This window comes from Triticum aestivum, chromosome 7A, assembly GCF_018294505.1.
Source record: "Triticum aestivum cultivar Chinese Spring chromosome 7A, IWGSC CS RefSeq v2.1, whole genome shotgun sequence".
Classification (NCBI taxonomy): domain Eukaryota; kingdom Viridiplantae; phylum Streptophyta; class Magnoliopsida; order Poales; family Poaceae; genus Triticum; species Triticum aestivum.
In genome coordinates, this window is record NC_057812.1 from 361,360,263 (window position 1) to 361,379,887 (window position 19,625).

The window sequence follows — 19,625 nt, forward strand, 5'->3', positions numbered from 1 at the left end:
ACTAATTGCCGGTTTGATGTGTCTTAAAAATGTACAGCCCATTTCTCATTACTGATAGGCCATTTTCTCGGCCAGCTGAATGAAGCTCTCCTCGTCTTGAAAGATTTGCAGCCCAACAGGCCTGACAAAGTGACTTACTTGGCAAATCACAAAAAAACTGGGTTGTGGTCGTGGACCCAGCTGTCAGCCTCTCCACGTACAATTAGGGATGGCAATTTTATCCATGGATCTGAATACCCATGGATACCCGACCCGGTTGGGCAAGGGTATGGAGCACATTTTCACCCATGGGTCGGTGGATATGGATACCCACGAACAGCCGGGTTGGGCATGGTTATAGTTTGTGCTCCATGGATATCCAACGGATACCCGTATGACATGTTGGGCCATATGCCAGTGATATTAGAAAGAGCGAATCAATGGGAAATGGCAGGAAATATGCAACTTGTGCCATGAGCTATATGCCGCAGAATCAACCTCTGGTATGTCACACTTAAGGACTCATTGTATTACATGTTGCCTACTTATGCATGTCTTATGTTGTCATTTGTGAGTGAATGATGATGAGTTAATTTTATCTTTGGGAAGGCTTCATGCTGACCTTTCTATGCCCATGGAGCTCCATGGGTATGTGGGTGTCCAGTGGGTTTGGGCATGGGCACAAGTTGTGCCCATGGATAATTTGGTGGATGGGCAGAGGGTAGGAAGATGAGTCATGGGTTGGATTTGGACCAGTTCCACCTGCCCCAAACCCGACCCATTGTCATCCCTATGTACAGTACTCTTCTGATGGAAGTCGGTCGTTGACCACATTGACCACGCCGCACCGAGAGCACCAAGGCAGTGGGCGATGGTGAGGCCTAGGAAGGGGGCGACGCGGAACCTGGGAAGATGCGGCAGTGGATTCCCATGCGGAGAGGAGTACGAGGGTTGCCTGGTTCGGCTGTGGTGTGAGGCTACCGTCGCCGCAGAATAACAGGGGGTGTGGGTAAGTGGAGGGATGGCCTGGCCAGCGGTGGGAGTAGTAGGGGTGGTGAGGCCTCCACGGCATCACAGCCGGTCATGGGATTGAGGAGCATGCGGCACGACCGACGCTGGTTTGGGCGGCTGGAGCAAGAAGACCAGAGGTTGAAGAAGCACTACTGCCGTTGGATGAACATCGTACGGTAACTGGAGCTAGAATCGTTCATATTGACTAAGTTGGCAAAGTTGTCTGTCCCCGTCAACTTGGTAGGCCCACAAGTCAGCCTCCCATGATGTTGGGTTCCAGCTGGAAGGGGGAGTATTCATTTTTTTTTGCGTAATAAGGAGGCACTTCCTTGCGTGCGAAGATAGCTGGTGGGTCCGACCAGTCAGCGGGGGCACGTTTTTTTCGTGAAATACAGAGGCCCATCCGGTGGGTCCCAGATGTCAGGTGGAGGAATCAAAGACTTGAGAAGGTGTACAGAACAATCTACTGTACCAGTAAAGAGACGTTGCTGAGTTTTAGAAAAAAGAGAGATGTGCTCCTGTAGCTGGTTCGAATATAAAACTAGACTATTACTATATATGGTGCTATGCTACTCTGCAAGTAATGAAACTGACATATCCAACGTTTGCTTCCCCTCTTCTCTACTTCCTCTACCTAGCATCAGAAGCTCTGGCCGCAGCAACCATGTCTGCTGGCTGCTCGTCCACCTGCTCTTCAGTAGGCAACAACCAAATATGCGCCAAGTCGCCACCCGTACCATCGCCTGTGGGTCTCATCACACCCCCGCCGGCACGCGCACCGCAGCCGGTTGCTCATCGCAACTCGCTGCTGTTGGTGTGGTGCCACTGCTGCAAGTCACACAAAGTCATCCGTCGCGTCTCAACCACAATCCTCAACCCTGGCCGAGTCTTCTACAAATGCCCAGATCATGGGGTAATAATATGTTTAAGTGTTGTTCTGCTGCTTTCAGATGTTGATTTTTTTAATACTTTGGTTGATGATCTCCCAATTTGATTCGTGCAAAAAAGGGAAGATTCGTGTGATTTGTATTTATGGGAAGTTGCTGATGTGGGGGAGTGCAACTACGCTGATTATTTGGTTAGCCGAGGAATCCCAATACCAGCAGGTTAGGGTGTTGGACAAGTAACTGAAGGAATGGCAGAAGTGGAATATGCAGAGAAGAAGGTTAAAGATGCAGTTCATCTGATCATGGCCAAGCAATAGCTGCTGAACGACCTTGACAGCAATGAGGAGATGAACGAGCTTGTGAAGATAATGGGCAAAATCGATGTGCTCTGTAGGATGATTGTCTCTTTATTTGCTGTGTATGTAGCACTCGTGATGTATTCAGTGGCTATGACATGAGCACTTTGCTGAAACTAGTAATGAATGAAACCTGTGTAGCAGGCTGGGCATAGTGTTGTGAACATCTAATGATTTCTATTAATGGAAATCAGGGGGTATCCCCTTTTGCTCATAAATAAATAAATAGCAGAGGCCCTTTTGGTAATAAATAAATAAATTAGCAGAGGACATGTTGGGTCAGCTTTGTTCTCATTCGAAGACATCGAGCAAATTGCAGTCCAACAGCAAACTATGTCATCAAATTCAAGTTTCACAGCCAAATATGAGTACAACTAAACAACAATGTCATCATGTTTTAGTCATCATACAATCACCAAACACAAATCAGCATACATAACAAGTGATGTTCTCACGGGAAAATACTAAACAACATGTTCATCAGGTTTCAGTTTTCATAGCAAACACAATTTCACATAGTAGATAAAAAACGTCTTTTGACAGGCAAATACGACAAAAGCAATGTAATCATCATCCGCAGCAGCAGCGTCAACATCTTCAATATGTGTATCATTCTGAATCGTAATTCCCCATGGTGTCATCTTCTTATTCGTCCCCAACGTCCTCGAACGTTGGCTTCTTCTTGATCAACTCTTGTATGTCCACGGCACGACAGGCAATATTTTCGCCAGCGTCATTGACGTGATGGTTCTCAAAGATATTAGGAACATCTGTGTTATCTTGTACATCAGGAGTAGTGCAAGCATCATCTTGTTGTGCAACTTCATTAAATGAATTCCTCTGCTCAAACCTTTGCACTACTCTCTAATCATTGCTACGTGCAAATGTGTCTTCCAAGAAAAATATATGTGTTGCCTGATTTTCCAAAATAAAAGGCTCGTTGGTCTGGTACGCCGCCTTGACATTGATGGATTTGAAATGATCATCAGCTCTGGGTTTTGCGATCCTACAAAACAGGATATACCAACGACAGCACAACAGAACCACACACCGATGATCCTCAAAACTGGAGATATACTACAACTGAACAATGTTTGTTATGTTAGCATACATTTCAGTTGTCTCTTTGTCATACGTGTCCATGCTCATGATGGCACTATTTTGTGTCTTCTTGCCTTCGTCTCGTGCAAGGGTGTTGTAGCGCACATCTCCAACAATGCAAGATTCATAATGTCTTACCCGAGTATCAGGACCCATTGCTAGTGAGTAAAGGGCATCATCAACTGCCTGCACATCCTCCCGCATCTTCTTAACCTATGGTTAGAAAATAGACAAGAAGATCATCTTATGTACTCAATATATTAAAAAAACTGACAACGCAATTCAAAAGCTTACATGGATCTTGAACCATTTCGCAAATCCGTCCATAACCAGTTTGTCAATGTTTCTTGGATTTTGCGGTAGTAACTCCATTTTGTAGATGTTGCACAACATAGTGATCGTGTCAAACATCTAAATATATAAGAATGTGCTGCAAGTTTAGTAGATTACGATGCATAAGCTGTAGTACTTAGCACTTACTTGATATAAGGTAGTATCTCAGGACAGTTATTCAACACATAGCAAACCATTTTGTCCAAATCTTTAGGTTTGTCCTCTTGTCGACTCTTCCCTGTAACTCGAATAGACTAATCGAAAACATTGAGCCCGGGATTGTCTTCATCCACGTCTTTGCTAAGCTAATCAGCTGTTTCAATGTATTTTGAGCAGAATGGCAATGCTTCTGTAGCAATGTAGGCCTTTGCAATGGAACCATTGGGTCTAGCTCTGTTCCTAACATTGCCCTTAAAAGTGCCTAGCCGCCTTTCCATAGGGTACATCCAGCCATACTTTACTGGACCTCTAAGTAGTGCCTCATCAGGTAGATGAATAGCCAAATGCACCACCACATCAAAGAAGGCTGGAGGATATATCTTCTCATGGTCGCATAGGATAGTTGGTATCTTGTCTCTAAGACGCTCCAAAGCATCTATCCTGATATTTCTACTACAGAGTTCCCTGAAGAATTGTCCCAACTCTGCAACCGCTCTATACAAGTCAGGGCGGCCCAATCCTCTAAGGATAACAGGTAAAACCCTTTGAAGTAGGACGTGGCAGTCATGAGTTTTCAACCCTTGTACCTTGTCTCCATCTGCACTGACTCTCCTTTCAGGGTTGGAAGAAAATCCATGTGGGAATCTCACACATGACAGGACCTTGCAGAATTCTTTTCTTTTTACCTTGTCCAAGACGTACACAGCTGGTGCCATATCCCGTGGTTTACCTTCATCTTGCACCTGCCAATCCTGTCTGATACCTAGGTGTGTCAAATCAATCCTAGATTTTAAGGTATCTTTCATCTTACTTCCATATTAAGAAGTGTGTCGATAATATTGTCACATATATTTTTCTCGATGTGCATCACATCAAGATTATGCCGCATATCCAAATCTTTCCAATACTCCAAGTCCCACAAAGTGGACCTGCGGGTAAACAATAATCTCTCTTCTGCCTTGCCACGCTTCCTTTTCCCGCTACCATTATCAGGATGGTTTCCTGGTGTAATATGTCTGACCTTCTATAATTCCACTTGAAACTCATCGGCAGTGAGCCTCTTTGGCGCATCACGGTTTTCATGCTTTGCACTGAGCACATATATTTGGTATTTTCTAGGATGCAGCTTGTCCTTGGCAAGGAAACGGTGGTGTCCAATGTAACAGATCTTGCTAAGTATTGCGTATGATAGCGGATTCTTGTCACAGCGAACACATGCATTGTAACCATGTGTCGTTCGCCCTGACATAGTTCCCAAAGTCGGATAATCATGGATGCACCAAATTATAACCGCGCATAGAAAGAAATCAGCTGGTGGGCTCCTATATAGGTCTCGAGTGAGAACACCCCTCCATAGCTGTTGAAGTTCCTCCACAAGAGGCTCCATGAACAAATCAAAATCCTTTCGAGGACTTTTTGGACCGAGGATGAGCAAGGCCATCATGTAGTTTGATTCTTTGGTGCAGACATTTGGAGGCATGTTGTAAGGGATAACAAGCACTGGCCACATGCTATATGTGGCGCTCTGGTGGCCAAATGGGTTAAATCCATCTGAAGCTAAGCCAAGTCTAATGTTTCTCGGGTCAGCAGCAACCTTTTTGTGCTTCTGATTGAAGCTTTTCCACTCACTACCATGTGATGGATGGCTCATTACATTCTGATCTCTGTACTCCTGGTTCCTAGAATGCCATAGTACATCCTCTCTTGTTTCAGCATCATGAAACAACCTCTACAATCTTGGTGTAATTGCAAAATGTCTCAGAACATTATGAGGAATACTCTTCACAGCATCGCCATCTTTCCATCTTGATGATTTGCATTTCAGGCATTCACTTAAGTTGGCATAATCCTTCCAGAACAGAACACACTTATTCTTACAAATGTGGATCATATCATATCCAATTCCAACTGCACAAAGGAAATTCTTCATTTTACGGTAGGTGTGTGGTAGCTCAGACGCATCTGGGAAAGCTTTGCGGAAAGCATCCAACATCGCATAGAATTATTTGTTGGTCATCCGCTCAGATGTCTTCACCTGAAGAAAGGTGACCATAGCTGAGAATACTAACAACTTATTTCCTGGGTTGATATCCACGTTGCATTGTTCCAACATGCGGGCCCACCATTGTTTCAATGTTGGTCAAACTCACTGGCTCTGCCACCACCTCCTCCTCCTCCTCTTCCACCTGAGCATCAGGCAGATCAAGATGGTGATCTGCTGCTTCCACGTAGTCAATAACATTGACGTTCACAGCTTCACCATGATGAACCCACCTAGTATATCTGACCGACATCCCATACAAGTGTAGATGATTTTGCACAGTTGACTAGGGTCTTGTAACTGAATTCATACAACTGCTAAACGGGCAAAGCACATCTGATTTCAGACCGCTGTACTCAGCTCTGATAAAGTTCATGCAGCGGAGAATCTTCAAGCAGAAGTTATCCAAGTCATGTCCATCTGTTAGACATACAAATTAGTTCTTCTACTAGATATTACAGGAAAAACATATATGCTTTTTTATGAAGTCCAGAATAAAATACCTACGTCGATGTGTAAAGCTATGGCAAGATATTTGGATGAGCAGATCTAAGTAACGAAATATATGTAAAGCTAATTCAACAAACATATTTGAGTGCTAAATTATGGCAGGCTATTTCAGTAGTCCATGAGGACGAGCACACAGCCATCGAACTATCGAAGGCCATCGCAGCAACAAAGATCGAGTATAAAACGGTGTAGAGCTATTTCACCTCACAGATTGGCTACTAGACCATGGCAATCTACGTCACAATAAATATATGGCAGGATATTTTAGCAACTAATCGACCTTGGCATGCCATCTCAGCTAAGCAGATTGAGTGCAGAACAGGGCAAGGAAGCTTCTTAAGAAGAGCATATTGACTATAAACTACTTCGGCAAACAGTGAGATTAACAGCGTCTATCAGCTAACAATCAACGCTACACCGACATGCACGGGGCCTCAGTCTAGAAGGCGCGTACCGTGGGAGAAGATGACCTCCGTGCGTCTCCACACAAACGTCGCCAGCAGTGGCGGTGCTGACCGCCGTGCGCCTCCACAAGAACATCACCAGCGGTGGCGGCGCGACTAGAGGACGGCAGTCTACGAGAGCGTACTGTGGGAGCGAGAGGATCGCCGTGCGTCCCCTCAACGAACCGCGGCGCCGACGTATCGGCGTGGCGGGGAGGGCGGCTTTGGCGGAATGAATGGAGTGGAGGGGGATGGGGGGAGGGGGTTTGGGGAATATTATTGGCTAGTTGGCCGAAGGGCGGTTGAATCTAGGATTTGGGGGGAATTTTTGGGTGGGGGGAGGATTTTCGCACGGTGGGCGGGGGGAGTTTGGCGCATGGTCGGTTTCTCCAAGTGTAGTCCCACGTGTCGGTGAAGAGGCAAGCCGAAGCTCGTTCTGTTTGCATGAGCCGTGTGCAGGACCCAACGTGTGTGGGGTGCAATGCGACCGCGACAGGGGTGATGTGAGTGTACCGCCTTTTTCCTTTTAAACTAGGTGCTTCATACCTCAAAAAAACTTGTTGCTTCGCGCGATCCATCGATACTACTACTAGTAATCCAGTAATCCCGACTAAAATGGCGCGGCCGAGTCTTTTCCCGCGCGATATGCTGGGAGGTTGGCATAGTTGGGTTTTTCAGGACGAGTAATGCTACACCTACGTAGTCCCAGTTACATAATTAACATAATGTGAAACGTGTGAGCTGTTGATTGTAGATTGGGGGGAGGGAGGGGCCCACCACCATGAAAATCAGGGGAGGAGAGAGAGAGAGGCAATTTACGTTAACCCTTTCATAGGTTCCCCTAGATGTAGAAAAATATGAAATGTGTGAATGTGCATTTGCAGATAAGCCTTCCCTCGTTCATCCTTTTCTCCCACAAGATCTTGATCTTCCGTGCAACGCACAGGCATCTTGCTAGTACTCCTACAATATACTATATTATTGTGAAAGTTCATATACACCGGCCGAGATTAATGCAAACACGGCAGATTTTCATTACATTTCGAACTTTTATAGGATAGAAAAATAAAAGAAACCCGACCCTAAACCTATTCTACGGCGGCGACCGACGTCCTCCATCTGCTATCTCCATGTACGGGGGCGGGGTTCAAGACCCGTGAAGCGAAGGTGCGGTCTCCGGCGAGGAAAAGTAGAACATGGGAGATGGACCTGCCAGTTGGCACACCATGCCCTACCGCCTCCCATTCCCTACTCATCCTCGGAGGAGTCCCCGACCTCGGCGGTGCCGAACATTGGATGGCGGCAAGTAGGTTGCATGGACGATGGTGCTCCCATCGTCGGCCGCCATTGTGGCCACCGCTTCTGCGGCGACTTGAGCGATGGTGGCGATGTAATGCCCCGAGACCGATGTGCCAGGTGTCGTCCAGTTATTCGTTGTTGTTGCCTTGTCATTGCTTGCGTGTCTTGCATTGCATATCATGTCATCATGTGCATTTCATTTTCATACGTGTTCGTCTCATGCATTCGAGCATTTTCCCCGTTGTCCGTTTTGCATTCCGGCGCTTCGTTCTCCTCCGGTGGTCAATTCTAGCTTTCTTTCGTGTGTGGGGATTAAACATTTCCGGATTGGACGGAGACTTGCCAAGCGGCCTTGGTTTACTACCGGTAGACCGCCTGTCAAGTTTCGTATCATTTGGACTTTGTTTGATAATCCAACGGTTAACCGAGGGACCGAAAAGGCCTCGTGTGTGTTGCAGCCCAACACCCCTCCAATTTGGCCCAAAACCCACCTAAACCCTCTCCATCATCTATATCGTTCGATCACGATCGCGTGGCCGAAAACCACACCTCATTTGGACTCTCCTAGCTCCCTCTACCTATATATATGTTTCTCCCTCCGAAATTCTCGCGCAGATAAACCCTAACCTTTGTCCACCTCGCGCCGCCGGACAAATTCGTCCGCGCCGGACATGTCCGCCGCCTCAGCCACGTCACCCGGACCAATCCCGGGGCGACACATCAGCTCCGCCGACTCCCTCCTCCAATCCCGCGGTGCCACGTAGCCCGCGCCGCGCCCCACCTCACCACGCCTCCTCCCGCGGCCCGCCGGACCCGAGGCAGGCCCGCCCGGGCCCGGATCTGCGCCCCACCGCCCGGCCTTCGCCACCAACCGCCCGCGCCGCCACCGGACCGGTCCAGCCCCGCCACCTCTTCGCCGTGGCACCCCGCCGCCGCCGACTGCCGCCCCGGCGCGCCTCCCCGTCTTCTCGCCGGAGCCCGCCGCCGCCGCCTGCCTCCTTGCTTCGCCGGGCGTCCGCCGGAGCTGCCCCCGCCGCCCGTAGCCGCGGCCATCGCTGGACCTCCTCCTCGCTGGCGTCCAAGCTCGCCGGAGCGCGCCGTCTCGCCATTCTGGCCGGATCCACTCGAGGTGGATGAGATCCACCACCTCCTCCAACCAAACGGCCTCGCCTCGCCCGGATCTGCTCGTCCCGAGTCCTCCTCGTCCTGGTTCCCGCGAGGTCTAATTTTTCTACCAAGTCCCTGAAATCCCAGATTCATGTGCCCTTGTTCATCATGCCGTAACTCATCATCCGTAGATCTGATTCATGCATATAGCATATCAAAATGTTCATCTCAGAGAGTACATCATTTCATTCCATTGCATCATTTTCATTTGAGTTCATCTTGATGCCCGAAATGCCGTTAGAAGAGGGCTACTTGAGATAATTGTCAGATCTGCTACTCCGTTTAGCTTTTTGTCATTTTTGCCATGATTAATGTGTGCATGATATGCCCTGATGTTCTACATATGTTTTGTTAAGGGTTTTGCCATCTTTCCAGAGCTGCAACCCATGTATTTTGTGATGTGTGTGGTGACTAGTACAAGCTTGCAAAGTGGTGCAGTTCTTAATTCTGATTTCAGGGACTTAGCATTTCCACCAAGTCCTTGAGCTATTTATCTCATGAGGCCATATGTTCATGTTGTTTCCGAGTGATCCGTGCCTCTTTTGAGGATGATCAGTAAGGATGTTTTGTTAATATTGTAGTGCTCTATCCATCCATGTCTTTGTTTGTAATTATGGAGCACCCTAGCTTGAGTCAATCGAGCTCTACTTTTGCTACTTTGTGAATCTGGGCAGATTGTCAACTTGTTTGCAATTTTGCCGGTGTTGTTGTAGTTGATCCGTGCATGCTATGCTATTGTTCTTGCCATGTCTAGCTTGAATTTTGTGTGTTCGTAATAGGTGTATGCTTAGTTGGTCACGACATGCACCATAGTGAGTGCATCGAGCTCGTAAACATGCCTACTTGAGTTATGTTTCAGCATGTTCCAGTTTTCACTAAGTCTGAAAACTGATTATGTTTTTGCTATGTTCACATGCTTGCAATTGTATTTTCTGATCCCTTTTGGCTCAAGGTCACTAATGGACTTTTGTTAAGCTCTTTGAGTAGCTCCATGCCATGCTTTACTTTGCCATGTTCAGGTCCTATAGCATGTAGTTTTGTTGCTCCGAAGTGGGCTACCTGATCTGAAATTCCAGACAAGTGTTGATTTCACAAAGTCTGAGATCTGTTTGCCATATGCATTTTTGCCACGCTTGTTCGAACCTGTTAATGGATGGATTGGCCGTGGCTCAGTGCTAGACTTTTGTTAAGCATCTTGAATGCATCTCTGCCATGTATTTTGTTGTTATGTTTGGGTGCTGTAGCATGTTCATCTCATTGCATTTAGATGGCTACTTGCTGTAAATCGCAAACCAGTGTCATATTCGAATCGCTTGCCATTTCCAAACCATAACTCCGATTCCGATGATCTTTATATCGTTTTCAGGCGATTTCATCTCATCTTTCCAGTGCCACACTTGGATTTCCAAGTTAAGGCCAGGTTCTTGCATTTCCTGTCATATCTTGCATATGCATCCCGCATCGCATCCCGCATAGCATACCATCTTTGCATCATAACGTTTGTCCCTTGCACGTGGTTGATTGTGTCCTTGTTGCTTGTTTGTCTTGTTTGGGTAGAGCCGGGAGACGAGTTCGCTAACGAGGAGCCCGTTGAGTTTGCTTTGGAGGATCCAGTCAACTCTGACAACTGTGCAGGCAAGATGATCATACCCTTGAAATCACTACTATCTTTGCTATGCTAGATTGCTCGCTCTTTCGCTATGCCAATGCTATGATTCCTACCATTTGCTTTCAAGCCTCCCAAATTGCCATGTCAAACCTCTAACCCACCATGTCCTAGCAAACCGTTGATTGGCTATGTTACCGCTTTGCTCAGCACCTCTTATAGCGTTGCTAGTTGCAGGTGAAGATCGAAGGCCGTTCCTTGTTGGAACATTTATTTACTTGTTGGGATATCAGTATATTGCTATGTTATCTTAATGCATCTATAACCTTGGTAAAGGGTGGAAGGCTCGGCCTCTCGCCTAGTGTTTTGTTCCACTCTTGCCGCCCTAGTTTCCGTCATATCAGTGTTATGTTTCCAGATTTTGCATTCCTTACGCGGTTGGGTTATAATGGGAACCCCCTTGATAGTTCGCCTTGATTAAAGCTTTTCCAGCAATGCCCAACCTTGGTTTTACCATTTGCCACCTAGCCTTTTTTCCCTTGGGTTCTGCAGACTCAAGGGTCATCGTTATTTTAACCCCCCTCGGGCCAGTGCTCCTCTGAGTGTTGGTCCACCTGTCAGCTGCCGGTGGCCACCAGGGGCAACTCTGGGCTGGCCTACCCGTACCTAAGACAATCCGAGTGTGCCCTGAGAAAGAGATATGTGCAGCTCCTATCGGGATTTGTCGGCACATTCGGGCGATGTTGCTGGTCTTGTTTTAACCTGTCGAAGTGTCTTGAATAACCGAGATACCGAGTCTGATCGGAACGTCTTGGGAGGAGGTCTATTCCTTCGTTGACCGTGAGAGCTTGTCATGGGCTAAGTTGGGACTCCCTGCAGGGATTTGAACTTTCGAAAGCCGTGCCCGCGGTTATGGGCAGATGGGAATTTGTTAATGTCTGGTTGTAGATAACTTGAACCTTAACTTATTTAAAATGAATCAACAGCGTGTGTAACCGTGATGGTCTCTTTCCGGCGGAGTCCGGGAAGTGAACACGGTGTTGGAGTTATGCTTGACGTAGGTTGTTTTAGGATCACTTCTTGATCATATTTTATCGACCGTGCTTGGCCTTCTCTTCTCGCTCTCATTTGCGTATGTTAGCCACCATATATGCTAGTCGCTTGCTGCAACTCCACCTCATACCTTTACCTTACCCATAAGCTTAAATTGTTTTGATCGCGAGGGTGCGAGATTGCTGAGTCCCCGTGGCTCACAGATACTTCCAAAACCAGCTTGCAGGTGCCGTTGAACCGTGCAGATGACGCAACCAAGCTTAGGAGAAGCTCGATGAAGATCTTGTCCTTTGTGTTGTTTCGTTCTAGTTGATCAGTAGTGGAGCCCAGTTGGGGTCGATCGGGGACCTTTGTCGCATTTGGGGTTCTTCTTTTATTTTGGTTCCGTAGTCGGACCTTGATTGTATCTGGTTGATGTAATGCTTTATTCATGTATTTTTGTGAAGTGGCGATTGTAAGCCAACTATGTATATTTTCCCCTATTGTATTACCTTGGTTGTTTGCGAAGATTACCTCACTTGCGACATTGCTTTCAATGCGGTTATGCCTCTAAGTTGTGCTTCGACACGTGGGAGATATAGCCGCATTGAGGGCGTTACAAGTTGGTATCATAGCCAGGTTACCGGAGTTCTTCATGAAGGTTCTTTATGATGGTTCATCAAGGATTTAATTCCTTCTCGAAGTGTTCGTCAAGATTCTTTTCAGGGGAACTCAAGTTTTCTTCTTCTTGCTATCCGGAGTGCAATTCTTTCTTCCATATTATTGGAGGTGGTATTATGTCATTTTGATAATTTGAGTTCATGTTTTCATGATTCACATGTTGTCAAGAATGAGATATTTTAAATCCATCAATCTCGTCACCTAAAGCATTATAGTGTGTTATATTTCACCTAAAGCCATCCCTAAGGACTGTTGCTATCTATGGTGCTCATAAATACTCCAAGTTCTTCATTAATCCTCCCGGTGAAATAAGTTTCTCGTCTCCTCGTTCATATCAATCCAATTCTTTTCCCGTGAGTGGCAGGTTGCCACCTCATAATTTGAGATGTAATCCATAAGACCATATCAAGCTTATTCTTTTCGTTGTTGGTTTCCAACAACTCCGTTTGACCCTTCTCCTATAGATGCCTTTTCAAGCTCCTTTGTGGCAGAAGTTGGCATTTTCCTCTCCATTCTTCTATTTCAATTATCTATCTTCTATTCTTTTGTTCCGGAGCCATTGTGATGTTGCTCTTTTCACTCATCATCTTGGATCATGTTCTTTTCGTGGCTATCCACTTAACCGGAGCATTGGGTACCTTTTGCTCAAGTGCTCTCATTTCATCAAGTCTTCATCTCTTTTCAACCGAAGTGCTACCCGAATCGGTTCTTTCTTCTTCCTCTTTCTTAACGGAGTGCTTTCAACTTTGTTCTTATTCGTTGTTTTATTTCTTTCAATTTGTTCAACCTTTTCAAGGTTCTTTGGTTTCACTCGTTTGTCAATGAAGCAACTTAGTTTTACCTCTCCTCTTGTCTATTCCGTTTGTTCCTCCGGTGCCATTCTAGATCTCGGGACGAGATCCTCTCTTAGTGGTGGAGTGTTGTAACGCCCCGAGACCGATGTGCCAGGTGTCATCCAGTTATTCGCTGTTGTTGCCTTGTCATTGCTTGCGTTTCTTGCATTGCATATCATGCCATCATGTGCATTTCATTTGCATACGTGTTCGTCTCATGCATTCGAGCATTTTCCCCGTTGTCCGTTTTGCATTCCGGCGCTTCGTTCTCCTCCGGTGGTCAATTCTAGCTTTCTTTCGTGTGTGGGGATTAAACATTTCCGGATTGGACCGAGACTTGCCAAGCGGCCTTGGTTTACTACTGGTAGACCGCCTGTCAAGTTTCGTATCATTTGGACTTCGTTTGATACTCCAACGGTTAACCGAGGGACCGAAAAGGCCTCGTGTGTATTGCAGCCCAACACCCCTCCAATTTGGCCCAAAACCCACCTAAACCCTCTCCATCATCTAGATCGTTCGATCACGATCGCGTGGCCGAAAACCGCACCTCATTTGGACTCTCCTAGCTCCCTGAACCTATATATATGTGTCTCCCTCCAAAATTCTCGCGCAGATAAACGCTAACCTTCGTCCACCTCGCGCCGCCGGACAAATTCGTCTGCGCCGGACATGTCCGCCGCCTCAGCCACGTCGCCCGGACCAATCCCGGGGTGACACATCAGATCCGCCGACTCCCTCCTCCTATCCCGCGGTGCCACGTCGCCCGCGCCACGCCCCACCTCACCGCGCATCCTCCCGCGGCCTGCCGGACCCGAGGCAGGCCCGCCCGGGCCCGGATCTGCGCCCCGCCGCCCCTCCTTCGCCACCAACCGCCCGCGCCGCCACCGACCGCTCCAGCCCCACCGCCTCTTCGCCGTGGCATGCGAAATCATGGGCAACCAAAACCTCAACCAAAATTTTGGCTACCCAATGATTTGATGGGGCAACCTTGGGCATAAACCAAACATACTGTTGGTCGTGCCATAGCACTAATGCCACCCTCGGCGCACTGAAACCGACCGTGTCTAGCGACAATGAGCATGTCGCTCACCGCGGTCGCCTTGTCCAAAAGTGGTACTGGAGCTGCGCCACGTTGTTGTCCCCCACGACCCACATGAACGATTGCCGGTGGCGAGGAGGTCATGGGCTAGCTCCTCCATTGGACTAGTTTGCGCTACGTCGTCCTGACAGGTGTGCCCCACATGTCGCTTTCCCTGTTCTCCCAGCCTTATTCGAGCGTCAGTGCTCCACGTTGCGCATTAGGCCTTTCACTATGTAGGCCAAGCGAGACAACTTATTTTTTATTTGAGCCATTCAATTATAATCATGTGGCATTTGCTTATTTCTCATTCCTCTCCAACCCTCTTCTCCATCGATCATGTCGCCCTCCGGTCGAGTCCATCCTCCAGCATACCTCATTTGAACATTCCGCCGAGTATCATTCGCATGTGGGCCTACACCATGCTTGAATTTCCAATGTTTATTTGTAATTTGTCTGACATGCATACAAACAAACGGTTCATTTGAAGTTTCACTTTGCCTCCACTACGTATCGCTTCGCATCTTAGTTTTGACATCCAATTCGGTTCATGCCCCGACACACGTTGACGAGATCAATTGTGTGTCGGGCAAGGAGACAAAGGTTTGGTCTGTTTCTATGATAGAAATGACCCGCAGGGGGGTCTGTGGGGATGAGAGGGAGTATATTGTATGTTCATAAGCGAAAAGAAAGTATTGTACCCACCCTAGTCCTCTTTCAATTGATCTCCAGACCCCAAGATGAAATCGAGAGAGAACGAGTGGGGGCATGTGTGATACGTAAGGTGGATTCAAAATTTTGAACCGGTGATCATAGCATCCGCAAATCATATATAAAGGGTATTCAGTGTTCGTTTCGTTTTTGAACGTACAATATAGTTCCTCCTATCCTTTCTAGTTTACATATAAGTTTTATGTGTAGACAAAGTATCTCTACTTTGATAAGAAAAAGTATCAACATTCAACAACACCCAATCAATATTGTTAGGTTCGTACATACTCCTAGATTTGTACTTGAGATGGTTTCCAATTTGTTTTCAACCATGTGCATGTGCTTGTTCTCGCGCATGCTCTTCCTACTAGGATTTCGCCTTGTATAGCCAGTCCAATAGTAACTTCTTTTAAGCTCCCTGTCCAATAGTACTAGTGGAGTACTGACAACATCAGTACTAGAGTATGAAGTGCTCATAGTTGTACTCCCTCCTTCCATTTATATTGGGCCTATGTGGAGGAGAGAGATGTGAAAAACTAAGGGGAGTGAGCTCTCATGCAAGAGCCTAGCTATATACGCATTCCTAGTTAAATACGCACAATAAATATGAAGAAAGAGATGGGTAGGAGAGGAGATGGAAAAAAGTACTAATACAATAGCCAACCTTATAATTTTTTTGCGGGAAATAGCCATCCTTATAGCCCACATTACTGTATGAGTGCATATAATAGATGATGGCTATAGATGACATGGCAGTTCCTTATAGCCATCGGCTGGCTATATTATTAACCATGCTCTAATGCATTTTTCAAAACCGCATTTGACTATTGACAAGATTAATAGTACATGAGATGTATAATGTGAAAATTATACCATTGGAAGCTCCTTTCACATTTGTATCCCTTCCTTACCCTCCCTTTTGGTCACTTACTGGCAGACCCCATGCTTGCTAGGCCTCGCATGTCAGTTACTCAATGGGTTCGGCCACGTCAGGGGATCCTCATCCGTAGTATACTCCCTCTGTTTTTATTTACTCCGCATAAAATGACGCGGGCGGGGGAGGGGAGGGACGTCGGTTTGCTCTCAACTGCGGTCCCACAAGCGAGCGAAAATGCAAGACGAAGCGTGTTCCATTCGGTGAGCGACATGGAGGGTCCAGTGTGCCGGGCTGCAATGTGAACAGGACAAGAGCGATGTACAGTCAAAACCGATTGACCGATTGTCATCGGAACCTTCGCTGCTCGGCCTACGCCAGCCACTGCCCCAAAACCACACCTAATCTCCAGCCCCTTCCCGCACCTTTCGAAACCCTAGCCCACATCAAGTGTCCCCTAGTTCGCCGGAAAGCCATGGTGCGCTGCAAGATCACATACTACAAGATGCTGATGCCGGAGCGCTGCGCAGAAATCGCGACGGCGGTTGGTGCCAGAGACCTCCGTTCCCAAGCTTGCTTTGCGGTGGGCCAACCCCCGAGTTCTCTGGACCCAAGCTTCGAGGAGAAGGAAGCCGATCCAACGTTGATGCAGAGGTCACGGCGCAGAAGGCCCCCGATGGGTATGAGACGATGGACGTCGACTTCGTGCCGGCGTCCGAGTCCCCCATGGTGCAAGCGGACCAGCGGTTCAACCTGGCGATACTAAAGGAGGACCTAGAGGCAGAGGCTCGACTCGACGTGGAGCACACGCATGCCGCTGGCATTGAGGCTCTCCTGCAGGCAGAACCGGATGTCGTGGATGTGAACCGGGCGGCGGAGGCTCAACTTGAGGCGGAGTGTGCAGATGCTGCTGCCATCGAGGTCCTCCTGCAGGCGGAACCGGGCGTCCTAGACTTGAACCGGGCGGCAGAGGCTCAACTCGACGCGGAGCGCGCAGATGTCGCTCTCATCGAGGCCCTCCTACAAGCGGAACCGGACGTCCTCGACTTGAACCGGGCGACGGAGGCTCGACTCGACGCGGAGCGTGCGGATGCCGCTGCCCTCGAGGCCCTCCTGCAGGCAAAACCGGACGTCCTCGACTTGAATCGGGCGGTGCTCTCGTCCATGCAGAGCGCCTGCACGCTCCACGTGAACGAGTAGCTGGAGGACGAGGACAACCACGATGCGGAGACACACGTCGGCAGCTATGGCTGGTTCGCGCCGGCAGCCAAAGACGACGAGGCCGTCTCGTTCCGCGAGCAGTGAAAGTTTTTCTTTATGTTGTTGTTTTTATGGATCTTTTGCTATGTAGTAAAAACATATATTGTTATGCAAGTCGCCTGACTTGGGTCGGTCTACCATTTCAGGCGGTTGGATGAATATCCTACGTCTCCTAACCCTTCTTCCTCACCTCTTCTTCTTCCCCAACAGACCACCGCACGGGCCGTACGGATACTCCCCAACATGCGGTTGGATAAACATACTCTATGAACGAAAATTATGTGTCAGTGGTAGGATGGCTGAGTTTGGTTTGTTCACATGCGACAGCACATGTCAGTGAGGGTACGTTCCCTTGGTTGGGTTGCAGCGTGCAAGAGCGACTATGCATGTGAGTGTGCGGTGCGACCGCGGTGTGCAGGAGCGACCGTGTGAGGGTGCGATGCGACCGCGACAGCCGTGAGAAAGTGTACCTCCTTTTCATTTTGCAAACTTTAGGCAAGCTTGGCAAAAATGTGTGGCGAAGTATGTCAATGCAAGGCCTAGACCCAAACAGGATAAGTACATAGTACTATGTACTAGGAGTACTAGTGTTAAAAAAGAAAGGCGGGGTTTTCCTTCGCAGGAATAATCGATACAAATCCTAGTTTCACATGTCAATTAATGCGTATTTTTTTCTCCAAAGCCCAAAGAGCTAACCATCTCACTCCTCATCGCTTGATTAATCTAGCACCATGCAAACCAACCTTCTCACTTCCGCATGCATGCAAGGGATATTAATGTCCTTGGTTGCTAGTACGAGGCAAACCCCATCAATTTTGCCTCGATTAGTGTTAGTGGCCTTTTGCAAATTGTAATTTTGCTATACTGGCCTTGTGTGCAAAAAAATAGAGGTTGTAACTATATTTGACTTCCTTCCCCATTGCGGTGACGTTGACGATATCTAAAACGTTGTGGTTTGGCGAAGTGTGTTCGATGGAGAACACCATTGAGGGAGACCACGGTAAGTCGTTCGCAAGTGTCGCCTACAAGCCGAGACAACTGCCTTATTTGCATCCAGGAAGTCCGTTGAACCAAAGGACACATAATTATACTAGTACTACTTGTAACAATAGCGTCGTCAGTCCAGCTTAGTTCGGTGAGATGGTTTCTCAAAGAAGACGGTGGAGAAGCGGAGTCAGCAAAGAGTAAAATGATGGTTGCTTCGTCCGTGCTTTGTGATTTGACGCCTCAATACTTTGTGATTTGTGATAGAAGGGCCAGGGGAGTAGACTCTGTCCTCTATACTGTACATGCGTCCAAGCATGGGAGAAAGAGGAGAGACGTTGCATTTTTCTATTCCTTCAATCAATCAATCAGGGAGCTTCGGTTCCATCCTTTTGGCTTTGGCAACACCGTCCACAATCGTTCGCACGATGCCAAAAGCTATTTTCACATTTGGCAACACATTGTGGATGCCCTTAACTGTACCACTTAGTTTTGCTCCTATGTGCTATCTATACAAATCTCAATTATATTGATCTAAAAAATTATAGAATCAAGATTAGTAAAAAGGAGGTGATTTTGCCGCGCGGATGGCGGGGGAGGTTTCTTATTTTTAGGGGATGTTGTCCTGGCAGTTGGCTAACATGCGGTCCCACATGTCAGTGCTTTACCAAGCCGATCCGCTTTCCACATGAGGCAGAACAACGGCAGAAGCAACACGTGGTTAAGTTGAAGAAGATGAGGGAGAAGCGGATTCAGCAACGAGTGAAATGATGGTTGCTTCATCCCTCCAACTTCTTTTTTAGCATTATTACTTTGTCCCTCCAACTTAACTGCGGGAAAGGTGCAACTTTGTGATTTGACGCCTCATTGCTCATTACTACGCCGGCGCCATGACTGGGTGCTTCACCCCGGCTGCTCTGCACTGTATTCTGGTATGGCACGTGGAACTGGTAGCTTAATGCCCCACATGTCTGCGAAAGGGGCTAGAAGATTTATGAAAGCGACCGCTCCACTCTTACAACGGAGGAGTACACGACACGACGGCCCAACGAACTGTCACTTTTACTGTATATAGTACTATAGTTTTGCTGTTTCGCACGATCCATCGATACAAACCCGATTGAACAGGAAAGGGCGGGATTTTTCCCTGCGGTATATGATACTGGCCATACATTTCAAAGGCAATTTTAATGTATGCAAACTGAATAATTAAGTAACAATATGATATCTAGTAAAATGAAAACACATATGATTTATTGTGTTAGAGTGTAGTAGTAGTA